The sequence below is a fragment of the Callorhinus ursinus genome, unplaced genomic scaffold (assembly GCF_003265705.2).
Source record: "Callorhinus ursinus isolate GAN/ISIS: 27379988/994484 unplaced genomic scaffold, GSC_fseal_2.0 scaffold45, whole genome shotgun sequence".
Lineage (NCBI taxonomy): Eukaryota > Metazoa > Chordata > Mammalia > Carnivora > Otariidae > Callorhinus > Callorhinus ursinus.
The window spans coordinates 1,091,485-1,097,315 of NW_027397107.1; the positions used below are offsets into that span (position 1 = coordinate 1,091,485).

At 45.6% G+C, this 5,831-nt stretch overlaps 1 long non-coding RNA gene across 1 annotated transcript; it reads left to right on the forward strand.

Moving 5' to 3' along the window:
- The first annotated feature begins 628 nt into the window (after positions 1–628).
- On the forward strand, positions 629–5,573 carry LOC141370790 (uncharacterized). The gene is made up of 3 exons (XR_012375134.1): positions 629–1,180; positions 2,474–2,948; positions 4,318–5,573. It is a non-coding gene; the product is annotated as an uncharacterized lncRNA (long non-coding RNA).
- Positions 5,574–5,831: the final 258 nt, after the last annotated feature.

Sequence of the window (5,831 nt, forward strand, 5' to 3'; positions counted from 1 at the left end):
ATTCCCACCAACAGTGTGGGAGGGTTCCCCTTTCTCCACACCCTCGCCGACACTTGTCAAAACAGATTTTAATTTCTAGATTTTAATCACCAATTTCAAGCTGTTGATCTAGGGCAAGCCATTTTCACTTCTCTGAGACTCAATTTCCTTATTCTCAAAACAGGGACAGGAGCACACCATGGCGTTGTCGGTAGGGATTAAACACCTCATGTAGCTCTTGGCACAGAGTAAATGCTTATACCACTTTGCTCAGGTTGTCGTAACAAACATCACACAGCCAGGGGCCTAAACAACAGAAGTTTTACTTTTTCTTTTTGAAGAAAAAGCACAAAAAAAAAAAAATCACATACCAAGTCATAAAGAAAATATGAATGCACAAGAGCAGAAGTTTTATAGATAGCATTTTGAGATCACAATGCAGTTAGTTTAAAATGCATAATACAATATTAAAAAGAAAAAAACTTGGACACACAGAAGCTAAAAATATGACAGGAAATCAGTATAGTGAGAGAGGTGGACAGGGAGGGAGAATCAGAGGTGAGAATAAACTTAACACTTCTGGAACAGAAAATCACATCAAGAGAAAAAGGAAATCAAATGACATTAGAGAAAAAACTGAAAGGGAGAAGCAAGGGAATGAAGAGAAAAAAAGGGGGAAATAAAAACAATAACAAAAACACCCAAAAATAAAAAAAACAAGGAAACAAGGGGAGGAGAGCACACAGCCTCATAAATGCAGGAAGATACACTTAAACTCATTAGTAACCAAGGAAAAGCAAATTAAAACAGTAACGAGACAGCATGTCACACCCATCAGATAGGCAACAAACGTTTAAAGTGTCAGCGCCCGGGTTTGGTGGGGTTGCGGGGAGACGGCGCCCGCACGCTCTCCTGTAGGCACGTGCGCTGGCGAAACGGCGTTCAGGGCAAACTGACATTATTCAGGATAACTGCCCACAGTCACCGGGACCCGGCAGCCCAGGCCCCCATGCGCACACTTGAGAAAATCTTCGGCGTGTGTCCTGTAGGGATGCGCTACTGGACTGTGGGAAACAGAAACAAAATCGGAAAGCACCTCTCTAGCGGTCAATGAATGGGTGAACAAAAGGTACCTTAATAAGATGGCATTGTGTCTATTCAGCAGTTTAAATGCAGACACACGGAAATAATGTTAATAAATGTAAGGTTGCTGAATGTTTCATGCAGTGTGTAGCTTTGAATGGATATTTTAGAAAACACAGAACACCATAAATTTTTCATAGTTCCATATGTATGTCTGTAAACACATAAAAGATGAAATTCATGAAAATGTTCTCTGGAGCCTCAGGGGAGAATGAGGGTGGGGATGCAGCATAAGGGGCCTCTATCTTAATTGTGGTAAAACCTTCAATTTTGCCAACGTGACTGTCTGTAAGTGTATAGCACATGGTGGTAGTGTGTGTGTTTATTTTCTTAAGATTTTATTTATTTATTTGAGAGAGAGAGAGAGAGAGAGATCATAAGCAGAGGGGAGGGGTAGAGGGAGAAGCAGGCTTCCCGCGGAGCAGGGAGCCCGATGTGGGGCTCGATCCCAGGACCCTGGGACCATGACCCGAGCCGGAGGCCGTCGCTTAACCAACTGAGCCACCCAGGCGCCCAGTAAGTGTGTTTACACTGTTGTGTAATCATCACTACCATCTGTGTCTAGAATTCTCTTCCTGCGAAACTGAAAGTTGGTGCCTATCAAACACCAGCTCCCCACCCACCTCCGCCCCCGCCTTACCATCGACCTTCTGGGTCCCTGCACTCGACTCCTCCTGGGACCTTGTATGAGTGGAATCCTACAGTATCTGTCCCTTTGTGACCGGCTTACTTCACTGGGCATGGTGTCCCCGGGTCCATCCATGTTGTAGCAGGTGTCAGGAGCTCCTTCCCCGTTAAGGCTGAGTAATATTCCATATTTGGTTTATCCATTCCTCCGTGGATGGACAGCTGGATTGCTTATGCCTTCCAGCTATTGTGAGTAATGCTGCTGAGCACATAGGAACTTGGGTGTGCAAATATTTCTTCGGGTCCTTGATTTCCATTCTTTTGGCAAGTACCCAGGAGTGGAATTAAGAGGGACTCCTTTTTTTAATTCAAAAATACATTTTTTAAAAATTTGGGGCACCTGGGTGGCTCAGTCGGTTAAGCATCTGCGTTCAGCTCAGGTCACGAACCCGGGATCCTGGGATCGAGCCCCATGTCGGGCTCCCTGCTCAATGTAGAGCCTGCTTCTCCCTCTCCCTCTGCTCGTGCTCTCTCTCTCTCTCTGGCAAGTAAATAAATAAAATATTTTTTAAAATAAAATAAATAAATTATTATCTTTTTTAATTTTAAAAGTTTCATATCTTTTAAGAAAAAGAAAACAAGCCTTGGAGCACATATGCTCACTCAAGGCCATGAGTATGCAAGTGTAGTTTGCACTAATTTTTGCAGTTTTCCCTACTTTTAGGTGTCTCAAAATAAACAAATATAATGAAGGAGGAAACTTTTGAAGGACATCACATAACCAGAAAGAGTCTGAACTAAAACAATCACTGTTGTGCCTATTAAAAAGATCTCAAAGTACAAACTAATCAAATCAGCAATAAATAGACTATCCTATGGACAAAATAAGGTTTATCCTGCGCGCGTGAGGACGAAGCGTCAGCCAGGAGAAATCTGTTATAAGTCAGGATCAGATCGAGCAGGAAAGATCTCATGGTCACTGTAGACGCTGAAATGTTCGCGATCAAGTTCAACGTGCAGCCCAGGGGCCAGGACTCACGCCCGCTTTCTGCGTTAACTGCCCTAATGATCAGCAGCTCACCCTTTCTGTGCCTGGTGAACTCACCTGGAAAATAGAAGAAAGGTTTCACATGAGGACTGCATGAAGTGACATATAGATAAAGTACGCAGAACAGTGCCTGACACAGAATAATCACCAAGTAAGTGTTGGTGTTGTTATAATAAAATAGCCTAAGCTCACTACCCTCAACATTATAGCCCAAGGGGAAAGTGTACAAACGACAGTCCTTCTCAACCCAGGGACCCGGGGTGCTCTCAATCACCACGGTTATTCATAGTCTTGGAATGCCATTAGAGAGAAAAGACAGTGCTCCTGACGTAGATGAATTAGAAAGAGACAAAGTGCCATTATCTGCAGAGACGAGGACTGCATACCTACAGAAGCAGAAGGTTTTCATGAACACTTTTAGAATTAATTTTTTTAAAGAAGTCAGACAAAAGTCTCTTTTGTAAAAAAAAGATTTATTTATTTTATTTTAGAGAGAAAGAGAGTGCGCGAGCAGGTTGGGGAGGGGCAGAGGCAGAGGGAGAAGCAGCCTCCCCGCGGAGCAGGGAGCCCGATGCGGGACTCGATCCCAGGACCCAGAGATCATGAGCTGAGCCGAAGGCAGACGCTTCACCAACTCAGCCACCCAGGCACCCCTAGGATTAATTTTTTTAAGTCTGCAACATTGACCAGGCACAAAACATATAAAATAAAACTGACTTCCTTGCACATTGGCAATAACTAAAAAATAGATTTAAAAAGAAGTCTCATCTAAATCATAGCAAAACACACAAATTAGAATACACTTATCAACATTCTGTGAGAGTGACCTTTATAAAGAAAATATCAAACTTCTGGACCAATTAAAAAAAAAAAATCCGAGTAAGAGGAAAAACATATTATATCCCTGAATGGTTATATCTAGGTTATATTATAAATGTATGGGTTTACCTAAATAAATCTACAGATTGAATCCCCTTTCAAAAATAAATAATTAATAAATAATAAATGGGAGAAACACACAAGAGCAGAAGGAAATCCTAGGACGTGCTAGCTCTGTGTGGTAGATGAACAAGAATATAAGACTACAGCATTGGCACAAGAAAGAAACCCACCACATAACGTGTGTGTAACAAACAAAAGAGCTACAAAAACCACAGAGGAAGTGGTTTTGTGCAATGTTTGCAAAATCAAAGTCATTTAGAAAAGGAAGGCGTGTAATTCACGCACATCAAATGCTGCAATAAATTTCAGTTGGATTTGAGATTTCAAAAAAATTTGACCACAAAAATGAAAAGGCAATAGAAATGCATACGTAACCAATGATGGGCTGGGGGGGAGCCCATAAAGGATACTAAGGTCGATTAAAAAGTAAAATCATCTCTATGTTCTTCAAAAGTAACAAAAATCATATGAAAACGGGGGAAAATGTTCTGGAGAAATAGCCTTCTCAGCCATGTTGCTGGGATGTGGAATTTGGGTTCTGACCTATCTGTCTGTCTGTCTGTCTGTCTCCCCCACAGGCTCCTGCCCCGGTGAGGACGCAGGATGCACGCCCATCTGTCCACCCGCACGAAGTGTGCTGGGCACCGACGCGGCCCCTCGTTAAGGTGCAGCTGCTGAGTGGACCCGTTCATTACGTCAGGGGCACAGGGAAAATGGCTATTTACAAAAGCCGAAACCTGATCTACGGAAAAAAGGTTTAGGCCCCCAGTGATCAAAGAATTGCGAATTAAAATAGCCCAGGCGCTGACAATCTCTCACCTACTTCATTAACCAAAAGCCACAGAGAATCACAGCCCAGGGGCCTGGAGCAGCGGGGCAGCCCACGACCACTCGGGTCCCTCACCGGAGGCGGCAATCCCTTAAGATTTACTGGGATGGCTCAGCACTTACAAAAATGCAGTAAAAACTACGTACACGTAAGCGAGCTGGCAGCCAGAGACCCCGAACACCCCAGCTCTCTCTACCAGCAGTCACTGAAAAACCTCGAAAGGCGTTAATTTCCTCTCCCTGGTCCTCTGAGATCTGGTTTCCCAGGCAGCCGAGGTGCTGAGGGAAGGCAGGGAAACCCATCCATCAATTTATGGCCTGCCTTCACAGGGTGACAGGAATCTTGCAATAAAACGAGATGTATGTGCTCGACTCCAGCGGCTTTGACATTTCGGCAGCGAGGCCGCTCCCTTTGCCTTTTTGTCCCCAGCCGGTTTGTAATCATGAGCCAGGTCCCTTCCGCTCCCTCGGATTCCTGAAGAGGAACGTGGATTGTGAGCTGCCCCCAAAAGACAAATCACTGATTTCTTCTCCTCTCCAAAGACTAATGGGGGTTTCGGTGGGAAACAGGCTCTCGCGGCCAGGGTGGTGGGACTGTGCATTAATTATGTGATGGTTTCAGTGACCCGCCATCTGCCCCCATGCCCCTGACACTGCCCACGTCCCGCACAGCATGGGTGTGTACTCTGGCAGGGAGACAGGCCGCGGGCACCGTCTGTCCGAGCTCCGACGCTCGGGGATGGGGCTCTACACAGGCCGCGGCAGAGCGGGTGAGCCGCAGGGGCTGGGACACGCTTCTTGGGGAAGGTGGGGCTTGCGCTGGGCTTTCCAAGAAGAGGCAGGAGCATTTCCTGGGGAGATGCTTGGAAGTGGAGGGCAAGGGGCTGCCTCCCTATATGCTGTCTCCTTGCCTGTGAATCCGGCTCCGACACCACACAGCCCAGAGTCCGTCCACGGGCACCCCTCCTCTTGCAGAGGCGCCCCTGTCCTTGCAACATAGCTGCCCTTTCTCTGGGTGGCTCTTCAATTCACGACACTGCTTTATAACGATGATTGTACTATTTTAAGTTCGTTGTAAAGTATTACGAACCGTGCGCTATATTTACATGTCCATCTCCCGCAAGAGTTACGGACCTTCCAGCAAGCAGTAACATGGTACCGGGAACGGAGGAGCTACTCTCAAAAGCGCCTCGTGTGCGCAGCTCAATTAATTAAGATGAGTTTGCGAGTGAGGCTACAGGGGCCTGGACAAGAGCTGAGGGGA